This window comes from Solanum verrucosum, unplaced genomic scaffold, assembly GCF_900185275.1.
Source record: "Solanum verrucosum unplaced genomic scaffold, falcon-dt-bn FXZP01000198.1, whole genome shotgun sequence".
Classification (NCBI taxonomy): Eukaryota; Viridiplantae; Streptophyta; class Magnoliopsida; order Solanales; family Solanaceae; genus Solanum; species Solanum verrucosum.
The window spans coordinates 1,671,187-1,687,843 of record NW_026020173.1 but is presented as its reverse complement, the minus strand read 5'-3'; the positions used below and the strand labels follow the sequence as shown (position 1 = coordinate 1,687,843).

At 35.9% G+C, this 16,657-nt stretch overlaps 2 pseudogenes; one reads left to right on the top strand and one right to left on the bottom strand.

The window, feature by feature from the left end:
- The first annotated feature begins 7,870 nt into the window (after positions 1 to 7,870).
- Positions 7,871 to 8,768, top strand: LOC125828818 (uncharacterized; annotated as a pseudogene).
- A 927-nt stretch (positions 8,769 to 9,695) lies between these two features.
- Positions 9,696 to 16,574, bottom strand: LOC125828853 (uncharacterized; annotated as a pseudogene).
- Between the last annotated feature and the right edge of the window lie 83 nt (positions 16,575 to 16,657).

The window sequence follows — 16,657 nt, the reverse complement described above, 5'->3', positions numbered from 1 at the left end:
AGTCTACGAAGTCATTTCTATAGAGTTCTAGTTATCGATGTGAAACGCGCCACATCTATAATAAGGAGGCTGCAACATTTAGGAAATTCTTTCACTTATTTCATACTCATGTCGTGCGATAGAATTAATCTCAATGAAGTTTAATTCTAACTCGTACTTGCGCATGTATTTCAGATCATGTCTCCACGAAGAGCTGTCAGATGTCGTCCTGCTAGGCGTAATGTCAAGGAGCAAGGGGTACCTAATGCACTTGAAGTGAAACCCCAAGGAGAGGTCACCAATGTTGAATTTCGGAAAGCAATTTGAATGCTAGGTCAAGATGTGACCAACCAAGTTGGGCAACAAAGAGGGGCTTGACAAGAAGAGGCTGATACTTTGAAAATCCGTGAGTTCTTGAGGATGAATCCTCTAAGCTTCACAGGTTCAAGCACTACTGAGGATCCAAAAAAATTAGTTAAGGAACTGCAGAAGGTATTTGAGGTTATGCATGTTGCCGATGCTGAGCGAGTGGAACTAGTTCCCTATCAACCGAAGAGTGTTGCTAGGATTTGGTTTGACCAGTGGAAGAAGAGTAGGGCTGATGATGCACCGATTTTGAGTTGGGTTGTGTTCGAGAATGCTTTCTTGGGGCGTTTCTTTCCCCGTGAACTGAGAGAAGCCAATGTGTGAGAATTCCTTACCCTTAAGAAGGATTTACTAAGTGTTCATGAGTATAGTTACAAGTTCACCCAACTTTCCCGATATACTCCGGAGATGGTTGCGGATATGAGGAGCAGGATGAGTCTATTTGTTGCGGGGTTGTCCCATTTATCAAAAAAAGAGGGCAAGGCAGCTATGCTAATAGGGGACATGGATATAGCAAGGTTGATGGTTTATGTGTAACAGGTTGAGGAAGAGAAGTTGGGGGATACGGAAGAGTTTAGAAACAAGAAAGCTAAGACAGGGAATGAGTCTGAGTAGCAAAGGAGTAATGTGAACCGTTCTTCTTTTCAACAAAAGTAAAAGGGACCTGCTCCATCATTTGCTAGTGCACCTGCACCTAGAAACAAAGGTGAGTATAATGGTCAGAATTCGCAAAAATTCAGAGCTAGACCAGTGCAGTCTCAGGGTAGTGTGGCACAAGGAAGTAGTTGGGCTCCTGCATGTGCTAAGTGTGGTAGGAACCACCCAGGTAAGTGTCTTGATGGCTCCACTGGTTGTTTCAAGTGTGGACAAGAGGGTCACTTAATGAAATAGTGCCCTAAGAACCGACAAGGTAATGGGAATCAGGGCAATAGAGCCCAATCTTCATTAGTTTCTCTACCAGACAGAGCTATTTCTAGAGGAGCTACTTCAGGGGCAGGCGGAGGAGCAAACCGCCTATATGCTATCACGAGTCATCAAGAGCAAGAGAATTCTCCATATGTTGTCACTGGTATGATCAAATTTTTTACTCTTAATGTTTATGCTTTGCTAAACCAAGGAGCGAGTTTATCTTTTGTGACTCTTTATGTTGTAATGAAATTTCATGTTCTTCCAGAGAAACTTTGTGAGCTCTTTTGTGTTTCTACACTTGTTGGGGAGTCTATTCTAGCTGAGCGAGACTATCGTGATTGCACCATTTCCGTCAATCACAAGAGCACCATGGCTGATTTTGTTGAGTTAGACATGGTAGATTTTGATGTCATTCTGGGTATGGACTGGCTTCATACCTGTTATGCCTCCATTGATTATAGAACTTGAGTTGTCAAGTTCTAGTTTCCTAATGAGCCAGTTATAGAGTGGAGTAGTAGTTCAGTAGTGCCTAAGAGTCATTTTATTTCGTACCTTAAGGAAAGAAAGTTAGTTTCCAAGGGTTGTGTGTATCACTTAGTCCGAGTTAATGACTCTAGTGTTGAGATACCTCTTATTGAGTCAGTTCCAGTTATGAGTGAGTTTCTAGAAATTTTTCCTGATGATCTACCCAGAGTCCCTCCTGAGAGAGAGATAGACTTCGATATAGATATTCTTCCTGACATTCATCCAATATCTATTCCGCCGTATAGAATGGCTCCAGCAGAGTTGAAAAAGCTAAAAGAACAGTTGAAAGATCTCCTTGATAAGGGTTTTATTTGACCAAGTGTCTCACCTTGGGGCGCTCCAGTCTTATTTGTGTGAAAGAAAAATAGTTCCCTTAGAATGTGTATAGACTACCGCCAGTTGAACAAGGTTACCATCAAGAATATCCTCTTCCGAGAATTGATGATCTTTTCGATTAGCTTCAGGGTGCCACCTGTTTCTCTAAAATAGACCTCAGATCAGGCTACCATCAGTTGAGGGTAAGGGAAGGTGATATTCCAAAGATAGCTTTCAGGACCCGTTATGGTCATTATGAGTTTATGCTCATGTCGTTCGGTTTGACCAATGTGTCTATAGCATTCATGGACCTTATGAATAAAGTATTCAAGCCTTATTTAGATATGTTTGTCATCGTGTTCATTGATGACATTCTAATCTATTCGAGGAATGAGGAAGATCATACTAGCCATCTCAGAATAGTTCTTCAAACTCTAAAGGATAGAGAGTTGTATGCCAAGTTCTCTAAGTGTGAGTTTTGGCTTGAGTCTGTGGTATTCTTAGGCTACATTATTTCCGGTGATGGGATTAGAGTTGACACTCAGAAAATAGAGGCAGTGCAGAATTGGCCTAGACCCACATCTCCGAATGATATTAGGAGTTTCTTGGGGTTGGCTGGATATTATAGAAGGTTCGTAGAGGGTTTCTCATCTATTTCATCCCATTTCACCAAGTTAACTCAGAAAATAGTGAAGTTTCAATGGTCTTAAGCTTGTCAGAAAAGCTTTCAGGAATTAAAAAGAGGTTGTCTACAACCCCAGTATTGACCTTACCAGAAGGTACGCAAGGCTTTGTGGTATATTGTGATGCGTCTAGAGTTGGTTCTGGTTGTATGTTAATGCAGAATGGTAAAGTTATATCTTATGCCTCCAGACAGTTGAAAGTTCACGAGAAGAATTACCCAACCCATGACTTAGAGTTGGCTGCAGTAGTATTTGCTTTGAAAATATGGTGTCACTATCTTTATGGTGTTCATGCAGATGTATTAACCGATCACAAGAGTCTTAAGTACGTGTTTATTCAGAAAGAGCTTAATCTTAGATAGAGAAGGTGGTTAGAGTTACTCAAGGATTATGACATGAGTATCCTTTATCACCCAGGTAAGGCTAATGTTGTTGTTGATGCCTTGAGCAGATTGTCTATGGGTAGTACCACCCATATTGAGAAAGATAAGAAAGAGTTAGCAAAAGATGTACACAGACTTGCATAATTAGGAGTTCAACTAATGGATTCCACAGAAGGAGAAGTAGTGGTGATGAATGGGGATGAATCATCATTAGTGTCAGAAGTAAAAGAGAAGCAATAGAAAGATCCTATTTTTCTTGAATTAAAGGCAAATGTTCATAAGCAAAAATTATTGGCTTTCGAACAAGGGGGAGATGGCGTATTGAGGTATCAAGGTAGAATGTGTGTACCAAGGGAGGATGAACTCCAAGAGAGGATCATGGAGGAAGCTCATAGCTCCATATATTCTATCCATTCAGGTTCCACAAAGATGTATCTCGATTTGAGAGAAGTTTATTGGTGGAGTAGTATGAAGAAGGGCATTGCAGAGTTTGTTGCTAATTGTCTGAATTGCCAACAAGTTAAAGTAGAGCACCAAAGGCCCGGTGGTATGGATCAGAATATAGAACTTCCAGAATGGAAGTGGGAGATGATCAATATCGATTTCATTACTGGGTTACCACGGTCTTGCATGGAACATGATTCTATTTGGGTGATTGTTGATAGAATGACAAAGTCAGCCCACTTTTTGTCGGTAAGACTACCATACAGCAGAGGACTATGCCAAGTTATATCTTCAAGAGGTAGTTAGACTTCATGGGGTACTAGTTTTGATTATTTTAGACAGAGGTGCTCAATTTACTGCACAGTTCTGGAAATCTTTTCAGAATGGCTTGGGTTCAAAGATGAACTTAAGTACTGCTTTTCATCCTTAAACAGATGGTCAAGCAGAGCGCACTATTCAGACTTTAGAAGATATGTTGAGGGCCTGCATGATTAATTTCAAAGGTAATTGGGATGATCACCTACCCCTCATTGAGTTCGCTTATGACAATAGTTACCACTCTAGCATCCAGATGGCTCTGTATGAAGTTATTTATGGGAGAAGGTACAGATCTCCAATTGGATGGTTTAAGGTTGGTGAAGCAGGGTTGATAGGACAAGACTTAGTTCATCAGGCTATGGAGAAAGTGAAATCCATTCAAGAGAGGTTGAAACAACGTAGAGTCGTCAGAAATCCTACACTGATGTTGGGAGAAGGGAGTTAGAGTTTGAAGTAGATGATTGCGTATACTTGAAGGTTTCACCCATGAAGGGTGTTATGAGATTTGGTAAGAAGGGGAAGCTTAGTTCCCGGTATATTGGCCCTTACAGAATATCCAAAAGAGTTGGTAATATAGCTTATGAGTTAGTGCTACCCCAAGAGTTGGCAGCGGTTCATCTTGTATTTCATGTTTCCATGTTGAAGAAGTGCATGGGAGATCCTTCACTTATCATACCTACTGAAGATATTGGTATCAAGGATATTTTGTCTTATGAGGAGATCCGTGTTCAGATTCTAGACCGTCAGGTTCACAAGTTGAGTACCAAGGAAGTAGCATCAGTCAAGGTTCTTTGGAGAAACCAGGTTGTTGAGGAAGCTACTTGGAAAACTAAGGAGGATATGAAGAAGAGATATCCACATCTCTTTGATCCCGGAGAAATTCCAGACCAAGGTACTAATTCTCTTCTTAGTACTGTTTAATTTATATACTTGATATGTTATATTTCCTTGTTGGGTGGTTGAGCTGAATGTTAGATGTTACACCGTTAGCTTACTAAGACTAATCTCATCCAAGGACGGATGTTCCCAAGGGGGAAATATTGTAACACCTCAGTATTTGAAAGAACTAGAAAGAGCTAGAATTAGAATAGTCATTTTTTAAAAGAATGAAAAATTTGGAAAATTGATCAAGTTATGTTAAGTTTGAGTTTTAGGTCAAATTCAAATGACCATAACTCTTATCTCATGATGAGTTAGGTGTACTACAAGATACCGTAGTAAAGATCTTTGAATTATTTTTCCAACGCCACCGAGTTTGCTCAATTCCAAGTTTGTATGAGGGAGATGTGTCCATTTGAAGTTGGACTGACTAGATAAGGAAAGTCAAAACCGGATTTTAGAAGGGTATTTTGGTCTTTTTCATACCCAGCTAATTAATTTCATTTTTGGTAATTAAGTTGGGGTCTAAACTGATTGGATTCAGTTTACGCTTTTGAAATTGAGTTAGGGTTTTGAGAGAAGAGAAAAAAAGAGGAGAAGAAACAAAGAATCGTCAAATTCTCGAAACTAAGATCATGGATTTCGTCAAGGGGTGATACCTACTAGGTATGTGAGATCATATAGCGTTGGTTTGGTTCACCCACGCTCCAATCATGATTCAATTCAGCGTAATTGTGTTTCTTGAAAGAAAAGATTATGAGTTCTTGATGAAATTTGTTTAAGTTCTTGTGGGTTCTTGTTGTTGGAATTGTTAAGAAGTTTCTTGAGTTTGATTCATGAAATTAGGTGTGATTTTGCGTAGATTCTTACATATATTGGTGATATAGTCAAATCTAAGTGTTTGAAAAAAAACAATTAAATTTAGAGGGTTTAGAATGGAAAAACGAGCATAAAAATTTGTCAAAAAATCTGGGAAAAGGGGTGGAGTGTCGCACCACTCAGAGCGCCCCACAAAGTTCTTTGAAATTTGGCTTTTGGGGTGCCGCATAAGATAGAGCGCCCCAAGCCCATGTTTGATGATTCAAGGCTGGCGCCCCGCGCCACTCAGAGCACCTAGGACGCCAGGCCTTCCACCTTTTCCCACTTCTTTCCATTTGAGTTCCCTAGATACGTACCTAAGTTTTCTAGTGGAGTTCTGCACTCTAAGGTACCTCTAAACATCATGAAATCATTCATAAACATGAGATCATGTGCCTTGAATCCATAATTCAATTAAACGAAAGTTAAGAGTCAAGTCAAGAGAAGTTCATAGAGTCTTCCAAAAGTCTTTTACAAATGTTTTAACTTTCTTTTAAGGCTTGAGTTTTGAGTTGAGTAAAGAGTAAGAGTAAACTTCATTTCTTCAAAAGATTATACAGGAACTAAGTTTTCCCAAGAGTTGAAATGTATTCACATTTGAACAATAAGGGAAACACTGATTTCCAATGGAGGTTTTAAGCTAGTTTTTGAGTAATTAACTCAAATCACAGAAAGAGTTTTGTTTTTAAAACATATAAGCTGAGTATATTTTGGGAGTAGTATTGAGCACCGATATGGGGATGAGTTCATAATAACTCAAGTCTCCATAAACCATGTAGCCATCGTGGGTAGAAAGAGTCATACTTTTTAGATGACACCTTGGTGCTTTTCTCATAGACTAGTGGATCCACTTAGTTGAGGCGTTCTATATCACGGCAAGGTATAAGACAGTTCTGGCGGCGTGGGCGAGATATTGTATCATCACTTTAGCTCATAGTGATGGTTGTCGGTTAGAGAAACTCCCACAGTATTATATTACTTTATACATAAACTGAGTTGTTATTGTATTCCTCTAATACGTTGAGTTGTCATCTACTGTTTTAAATGTTTTCTATAAACTGCACCTTTATTGTTGTTTTACTTTGCATTTGAGTTGAGTACCCATGAGTTGAGTAAAGCTAAGGTAAGTGTTCCTTTCAAATTCCTTTCAAGCTTATGTCCTGTTTAGTTTTCCCCTCGCATGCTCGTACATTCAATGTACTGATGTTAGTTGGCCTGCATCATTTTATGAATCAAATACAGATAACCATGATCATCCAGCACCTCATTGATCCAGTTGAGCAGTCAGAGTTAGTTGGTGAGCCTCCCTACTTCCGGAGGATTCCCTTTTTATTTCTTTGTAAGTCAGTTGTTAGGATGATCGGGGGTCTTGTCCCGACATCCCTTTTAGTATTTAGAGGCTTCATAGATAGTTAGATATGAGTTCTTTAGTCTTGTATTTCAGATGTTTTGCTAAAAGACTTGAGTTGCCACTTGGGCTAATTTGAATGTTTATCCTAGAACGTTCTAAGTTTATTTGAGACAGTTGTTTTTAAAGTGCATTTGGATCCTTGTATTAATGCTTTAAGTCTTCTGCTATAAGTTAAGCCAGTCAAAGGGTCCGATTGGGGCCAACAATGGTTCTCGAGCGCTAGTCCCGCCCAGGGTGTAGGCTCAAGGTGTGACATCCAAATTCATATATACGGATGCACAAGTCGGAAAAAAATGAGTTTATGTATCTATTCATATCATTAAGGCCAATGATGAGAGGGTTTGTGTTTTGCAGGCCTGTTGCTATTGTTGATGGTTTACATCTTAGCGGAACTTATCGAGGGACATTTTTATCGGCAAGTACACTTGATAAGGCAGGTATGTCATGTTGTTTATGAATTTAATATTTTAAAATAGTAATTTTAACATTCTATAACAATTATGTATAAAGAATTATAATGTTGTGTGTTTCTATGTTAAGGTTGCATATTGTCGTTAGCTTATGGAATTGTAGACATGGAAAATAATTGTTCATGGACATGGTTCTTTCAACAGTTTAAAAATGTATTTGGTGAGAAAGAAAAAATGTGTGTTGTATCTGATAGAAATGAAAGCATACTGAATAGTGTAAGTATTGTTTATCCAAATGTTCCTCATTTTGTATGCATATGGCACCTTTGGAAAAATGTTTGTACAAACTTCAGAAGAAGCAAATCCATACTAAGTGATCTGTTTTATTCAATGGCAAAGGCCTATCAAAGAGATGATTTTGAAAATTGATGGCTAAATTTGAAAAAGTAGATAGAAGAGTTAAGAAGTATCTTCAAGATGCTGGGTATGAAAGGTGGTCTAGATCTCACGCAGCAATGAACATGGGGATAATGATGACTTCGAACATAGAGGAATGTATCAATGGTTGCCTTGGTGATGCACGACAATTACCTATTATAGACTTTCTGGAAGAAGATAGAATTCTATTTGGTTCTTGGAATTGCAAAAATTGGAAATAGCATCTTATACAAAGGGAACATTTGGGAGGAGATTTGAAAAAATATTGATTATAAACGCGTCCAAATGTGCGAAATGAAGGTACATATTTGTATTACAAGTATTATGTATCTAGCTTTACTTCTCATTATATTGTTGTGTATACCAAATGAAAAATCGTGTAATGTGTCTCTAATTTGTAAACAATTGCAGGTTGTTCCATCTTCTGAATTTATTTTTTCAGTGTATGAAGGTGGGATAAGATACATTGTTTGTCTTGAGAGAAAAACTTGTTTATGTGGTAGATTTCAACATGACGAGATACCTTGTGCGCACGTAATGGTTGTTTTCAAGAAGAGAAATATTACAGATGTACACACATACTGCTCTGATTACTATAAACATGATGCATTAACAAACACATATGCAATTTCAATGGAACCAATGCTAGACAAAAGTAATTGGACAGCTCAGCAATGTATTTTGGAAGAACTCATCTTGCCACCAAGATAAAAAAAAACTCCTGATATACCAAGTAAAAAGAGGAAAAAATCCATATGAAAAGCTAACCACAAACACGAAATGTTGTGAACGTTGTGGACAAGAAGATCACAATAGAAGAATATGTACTTTCTTCCCAAAATATTCTTGATGATTACTTTTTAGGAGTACTTTTATGCTTCATGTCTAATAATTTTCTAGATATTTTGAATCTGCTAATAAGATTTCTGGATATTTTGTATCTGCTAATAAGATAGTATCAGTTGTTGTGATATACATCGATGTTATAAGAGACAACCTGTTAAAAGATACTAAATATATTGAAAATTAATTGTTTTGTACCAAGTGTAAAATATATAGTATCAGGTGTTGTGCTACATACAAATTGGTTATTTTGATAATCAATTGTGTATCATATACATAATAATTTTCTGGATATTTCATATTTGCTAATAAAATAGTATCAGTTGTTGTGGTTTACAATAATGCTATAAGAGACAACCTGTTAAAAGATACTAAATATATTGAAAATTAACTGCTTTGTACCAAGTGTAAAATATATAGTATCATGTGTTGGGCTACATACAAATTTGTTATGTGAGAATCAATTGTATATCATATACATAATAATTTTCATGATATTCTATATCTGGTAATAATATAGTATCAGTTGTTGTGATTTATATCAAGGTTACAATAGACAACCTGTTAAATCATACTAAATAAATTAAAAATTAATTGTTTTGTACCAAGTGTAAAATAAATAGTATCAGTTGTTGGGATACATAAAAATTTGTTATTTGAGAATCAATTTTGTATCATATACATAATAATTTTTAGGCTAGTTGTATCTGCAGGTGATATTGTATCAGCAGTATTGGTGTGTACCATACTTATAAGATACAATTTGTAACAAGTTACTATATATATTGAAAACAAAATTAAAAGTGAAATACAGAATTTTGGACAAAAACAGTCTTGAAATTTATAATTATAAATTACTTAGAAATATTATGTTAAAACGGGAAGGAATATTCCAAAATACTAATTAATGTATCTTCAAAACAATAAAACATTACTATTCTACATTAATTAGTCCATCTTGTGCTGGTGAAGTGTAGTCATTCTTCGGCCTTATAGGATCGTCATTATCGCTAACATATCCCGCCTCAGCCTTGTCCATATCATACTTCCATAACAGTGTTGCATATCTTTTGCGAAGGTAGTCACTTCGAAAACGAGTAGATGGAATGTTGATTTCGTCGCTTAAGAATTCAACAAAAGCAACTACATACATTCCGCAGTCACTGCGACCAAGAATAAGATACATTAAAAAAATGAATTAAAAGTGTAAGTAGATAAATTCCTTTACAATACTAACAGGATATTGCCTTGTTGTTGCATAATATCTTGAGCAAATTCCACCTCAAATGAATGTTGTGGACCCAACAGTTCACCAGTTTCCTTGTCTTTGTAAGCATCCGGTGTTGCCCAATCAGTTCTCTCCGTTTTATTAAAGAGTCCACTATGATGAAGGCACTTTTAGAAATCTATCCTCAAGAATGGGACTCAGAATCGTCGAACCCTACATTTGATAAGAATGTAGGCAAGAGTATGCATTAGTACAAAGTACTAAATATGATAGCTAGAATAACATCATAAGACCATGACATAAGGGCTAGTCAACCTAAACCGTATGCCATAATCATAAGAGATACTTCAAGAAACATAAACTATAAGCATAAGAGACAATAACATAGTCATAAGCATAAGAGACATCGTCATAAGACATAGGCTATAACCGTACGAGATAATAACATAGTAATAGACATAATCAAATCAGCTAGTTTATCATGACATAAGAGGAACACTTCATGAGCCACCTCAAGGCAAGCTTGTGCAATACATGGATAAGACCTCATAATCCCACCCATGCTAATCAAGTCACTTTAGGTCCTCATTTACCTTTATTACCTCTTTGATCTCATCCTTAGCTCATTTCTCATAGACAAGGGAACATTCACCTTTAGTCACACATGTATTGGAAGGGCCTTTCAAACTACAATCTAAACTAAACATACATCATAAGCATAATTCATAAGCATATTCAACATATAGATCGTCATAACATAAAAGGAACATACCATGAATACCCTTAAAGAATACTTGTGCAATGCATGAATAAGATCCCACACTCTCACTCACACTAAGTAAGCATCTTAAGTTACCATAGTTCATAATTAATATTCTTATTGTAGGAATTAGCCTTAACCGACATAGACCATGTGAGCTAACATGGAATTCGGTGTCTACCCACACCAAAAAGGGGTTGTCCTACTTGCCTAAGGTATAACCATACTCTTAGCTTAGGTGGATACAATAGCTAAAGACCTATGAGGGCACATAGTTTATGGGATAAGGGGATTGCTACTAGAATACCCCGTCTCTACTAACGTGAGGGCTTCCATCCCAAGAGATTGCTCCTAGAAACCTAGACTCTACTAACGTGAGGGCTTCCATCTCATCTCACTATCCACTCAGTGTGAAGCATAATTCCCATTAAGTTCATATTAAGTCTTGACTTAAAATCATATTTATGGAAGAATGTCTTGACACTCAATCCAACATAACTCATACTAAAGCTCATAGATTCAATAGGTGAGACTAGTCTTCCAACCTTAGAATCACTACATGTGAAAAACCTTTCACATCATATCATATTCATGCATAAGTGTGTATATGAGTGTAACCTTTCAACAACACAACAACTAGATCATGAGCATATTCACTTTACTCTCAAAGTGTTCTTAAAGCATGTACTAAACTTCATAATTCATGCATAATATCATATAAATGCCCCTTCAAGGGTCAAGGCTCATATCAAATCAACACATCTAGAATGACTACATTAGACATGGATGATAACATGATTCAAATAGTTCAGTTACTATAAGAATAATCTCATAATTCACCTCATTGAGGTTCAAGACTTACTTTCAATCATCACACTTAAGGTTCAAGCACTAGACATGGATATCATCCTAACTCATGTGATTTTATCCCTTTATGCATTCAAACATCCATGAGGTAGATTAGGTGGGTAAAGTCCTACCACAACCATTCTATCTAATAGTATACCATTATCATATAAGTTTCACTCTTAGGGCATTTGACATACATAGTTCATCACATTGGTTTTACTCTCAAAACCCTAGTGATCAACATTCATGAATACAAGCCTTACTCTCAAAGCTTTACTTCTTACAATCATCATACATACCTAGATTTCAAGGTATTATAGTCATAAGCTTCATTCTTAAGCAATTCTAACCATATCTCATCATAAAGGCTTAATCTCTATCATTACTAGTCACGATCCATCATATGTACTATAATCTAATTCAATTCATGTCTACTTGATTTTATTATTGAACAATTACTACTCATAACATCAATTCTAGAAGATCATCTATAAATCCTCAATTTCACCTTTCATGGCATAAACCCACATAACTTAAATTTCATCAGTTAGACTAGGGTTAGCGATGGAGAACATATATATCATCATAATAACATGATTCAATACTAAATCAATAATAAACAAGTAATATCCACTCAATTGGATTCATACTCAACTTAACCCACAATATAGGAAGAAACTCTAGCTAGAATTGGGGTTCATCTTTTACAAATTGGGGAAATCTAGGGGGCTCCATGGATGGAAGAATCCATGGATGAATAAGCTATCATACCTTGATTATAAATCCCTCAAAAAGCTTGCAACAATGGAGGAATTTGACCTAGTTTGGTTCTCTTCTTCTTCTTGAGTTTTCTAGTAAGAGAATTTCTTGGAGGGAATTGGGTTCTTTTGGTGAATTGAAATAATGACTAGGATAAATGTATTTATGGGTCTAATAGCTTTATATAGGTGGTCTAATTACTAATAAAATGATACCACTTAACCCTTAATTAATTCTAGAAAGTTTCATTAACCCCCAACTTAAACCGACTTAAGGCAAAGACTGCCTCACCCACGAGACCACGCCCATGGGCCGTGGGTGGACCCACGAGGCATGCTGGTCATCCGTAGGTGGAGGTACTGGAACCCTGACCCACTACTCCCCTCACCCACGGGGTGTGGATCCCCTACGGGGCATGGGTCCCCAATCGTGGGTGCACTGTTTTGGGCAGATTTAGGGGTGGTTTGCTAGGGTCCTCTTCAAGGACCCTTGGTTGGTCCTTGGGGACTCGTACCTTGACGTTTTAACCCCTAACCCTTCATTTTAAGTACGGGAAGTCAAATCTATGACTTTAACCCTCACGTCAAGCTCTAGAACCCTCACATAAAGCTCTAGTTTAGTCTACTAGTTTCCGAGGTGTTATACAAATGGAGTGTATGGGCGGATGTCATCTTTTATTTTCTCCTTGCCCTTATCACTTGATCCAAAAGAAGTCAAATAAGGAGACTGCATAATCTTTGAAGGCATTCTGTTACGTGAAGCTCGAGTCTTTTTATCAAGATTGTGTGCAGGCTCTTTGACTGGCAGTTGGGTAGGTAGCTGGTTGTTAGATAGAAAATCATCACTACCGATTATCTGGAGTGGAATGATTACACTCAGTGGTCTGGCATTAATTAGTTGGTTTGGAAGTCCATATACAAGTGCATCTATGATTACTTCAGTTCCGGATGAAATAGAGGCCGATGTGGTAGAATTCTACATGATGTCAGGGAAATATAACAAAAATTACAATTTACATAAGCAATTGTTAACATTAATTTTCCAGTAAACAAATTAGAACCATACCGATGTATCAACAATTATTGGATTTGAAGCATATTTTTCGAAGTCTTGTTGAATTGTATCAGCAACATCTTCGTTACCGCTCAATACTTTTGTGTCTGATTCGTTGGCTTCAACTCTTGCATCCTCCTAATAAAGAGAATATCATATACTATTATGATTTTTTTTTTCAAATATAATTAATGTATAATAATTCAAAAACTCTTTACTTACCACTTCCTTATCATGAAGAATTTCATTTTTCGGAAGATCGCTATGGTGTGTTATGGGTAGAACCTCAGTGGACTCTTCCATTGCATGTTCCTTAATGGATGTATCATCCTTCTATGTTTATAAATTTGTTTATAAGGAAAAATAAATTTAAGTATCTGGTAATGGTAGAATATTAATGTTTTGATTCAAAAATAAAATATAGTATCAAATACACTATTAATGTTTCAAGTACAATCACTAATATACAAATAGCAACATTAGTTTCATTATTAAAGTATCAAACATTATACATGATACATTATTAAAACTTTTTAAGGGATTTATACACACGATAAGTGCATGTGATATTAATTTAAGTATCATATACGTACCTTTGAAAACTTTTCTTCAGTACCATGTTGTTTTTTCAACCTCCACAGCAGGTACATCAATATCATGATAAATAGTTGCAAAATCCATGTGTATGGGTGAAATGGGTTGTTGAAAGAATTGATCGGAAGTGGGTTGTGGATCAACATTACCTTTCTCTACGTAATCATCCACTATATGTGGCGTTGAAATGCCTCCAATATGCTTCATGATCCAAACAATCAGTATAACACAAAACTGAAAAGGGAAGCAAAAAAATAAAAATACTACCTTTTCACTTTTGTAATCTTTCACGCCAACTGTTTTCATCAACTCAGAATGATTTTCTTTTATTAACGCCTCAAGAGCTCCAATTTTGTTGTCAACCTAGATTCAAATTAAGCATATTAAGTGGAATTAACAATAAACAAACAAATGTTTAAATCATATGATTGTGTTTACTTACATAACACTTCATGTAATCCTTCAGTTCCTCAAGTCCTGCACTGTTCAAATTTGTTCTTTGAAAAATTGTATAATGAGGAACACCAGATACATTATCGGCTTGTGGCGGTTGTGAAATCGGAGTTTGAAATGGCTGATTTGGCTACTCATCTGGTTGTGTGTCTTTGGGCACATTAGTTTTAGGTAGATGTGCAACCTTTCTTCTCTTGGGGGTGAGGTAGATCATGTGCCAACAACTCGTGTTGATCTCCTAAACAGTTGCTTCGGAGGTTTTGATGAGAAGTCTTCAAAACCAGGAACCTCCTCTGGTTGCACCTCCTCATGATTAACATTTGATGAATCTGGTTGAGTTGGAGGTATATGACTGTTATCTAGTAAATCAAGTGATCTGATTTCCTCGGGAGTTGGCTAAATGTTAGAACAATCATTATATAAAAACAAATAGTAAAATATCATGAGAACCAAAATAATAATGTATCGCAAACTAAAAAAAAGGAAGTAAAATGTTGTTATGTACTAATTACCTCAATAAAGATGGTTTCCATAAACATCTCAAATTTGGGCTTTGCAGCCACAACTTTCCAATTGCATATCCTTGGTATACAATTTCCTTCTTTAACATCTATCTCGTTATGTATTACAGACGCACATTCATATACCCAGATATTAAGTGCGTATGGGAATCCATTCAAGCGATACATTCGTTTGTTGAGTTTTTACTCTTTTCTAAATGATTTCATTAACTTTGTGAAGGCAAGTTGTCCCCACGAAAACTGTCGATAGCTACAATCTTCTACCATTAAGAAATCTTCAATAAGGATTGTTGCATCACCAAGTTGCGAGAATACAAATGTATGAATGAAATACAAGATAGTCATCTGAAGGGCATCATCAGTGCTGACCCAACCACCCATAATAAAACGATCTACCATACGTCCTTTATTTACATTATAAGTTGGACCATGAAAATATCTTTGAACCAGCCTACTAGTTTTTGAATCTGAATATATAAAATTCTTGATATTTCCTTTACATTTCAGACCAGTAATAATAGCAAACTCTCTGATACTAAATTGCAAGACATTTTCTTTGGCATGACGAATATGAATTGTTTTGTCTAGATTGTCCTGCTCAATCTCTAACATATATAAACACTTGGTAATCTATCCTTGATAGTTGCATTTGGGGATATTTAGGTATGGAGCAAATATAATATCCTTGAACAATTCCATACCTCGTTCTTTATTGACAACACTAAATCTTCATTAAAATTTGAGTTGTAAGTAGGACAAAACTTTAGAGAGTGCTTTGGAATATGTTTAATTACATATTTCATATTTTGCAATTTCATAAATGAGGTTTATCAATCATTAAAAAAAGTAAATGATACATGCAGACCTACAAATGGAAATGCCATACTATTTCAGAAAAATACAATGTTTCGCTTTATTTAATACTAAATAATAACAAAACATAAGAGCTACACAAAATCAATTATTTTGTATATACAGCGACGTATATTTGAATATGATACAAAATGTAAAATTTCATATCCATTATATGTTATTTAAGTATCATTTGCTCAATTATCTATGGCTATGATACACTATACAAGAAACAACCTACGTGTCATACTGTGATTTGAACACCTATATCTTAGATACAGTTCTCTTCACAAAACTTTAACCAAAAAAATGATTTATGTAGATTTTTAACAAGATTACCAATGAGTAAGTTATACTCAATACCAACATTTGATTAAAAAAAATCATAATGTCATTCAATCTTATTAGTTGAAATTTATTCTTTTGATACATTAACAAGCAACAACAATATATGCAAAAATTATTGTATCAGGGAAACAACTTAAGATTTCAAACAAGATACACAATAAAAATTTCTTTATCATTAATGTATCAGATTAAACGAAAACAAAATAAAAACAGGGGGATGATATTTTAAACACGATATATGATAAAAAAAAAAATACATACCATGGGTAGTGTTGGTCAAAAAATGGGAGGGGTAACTTTTCTACCTCTTTTCTTTGGGGTTTTTGCATCCTTTGCTTTATAAGATGCATGTACTTCCTTTTTTGATTTTATCTTCTTAGAACTTTGATTTGCCATAATTGTCGGGTCATGCAACCTTTTAGATCTCAATTCTGTCCAGTTAGGATCTTCTGAATCAAGTATTCGAAAGTTGTTAGGTG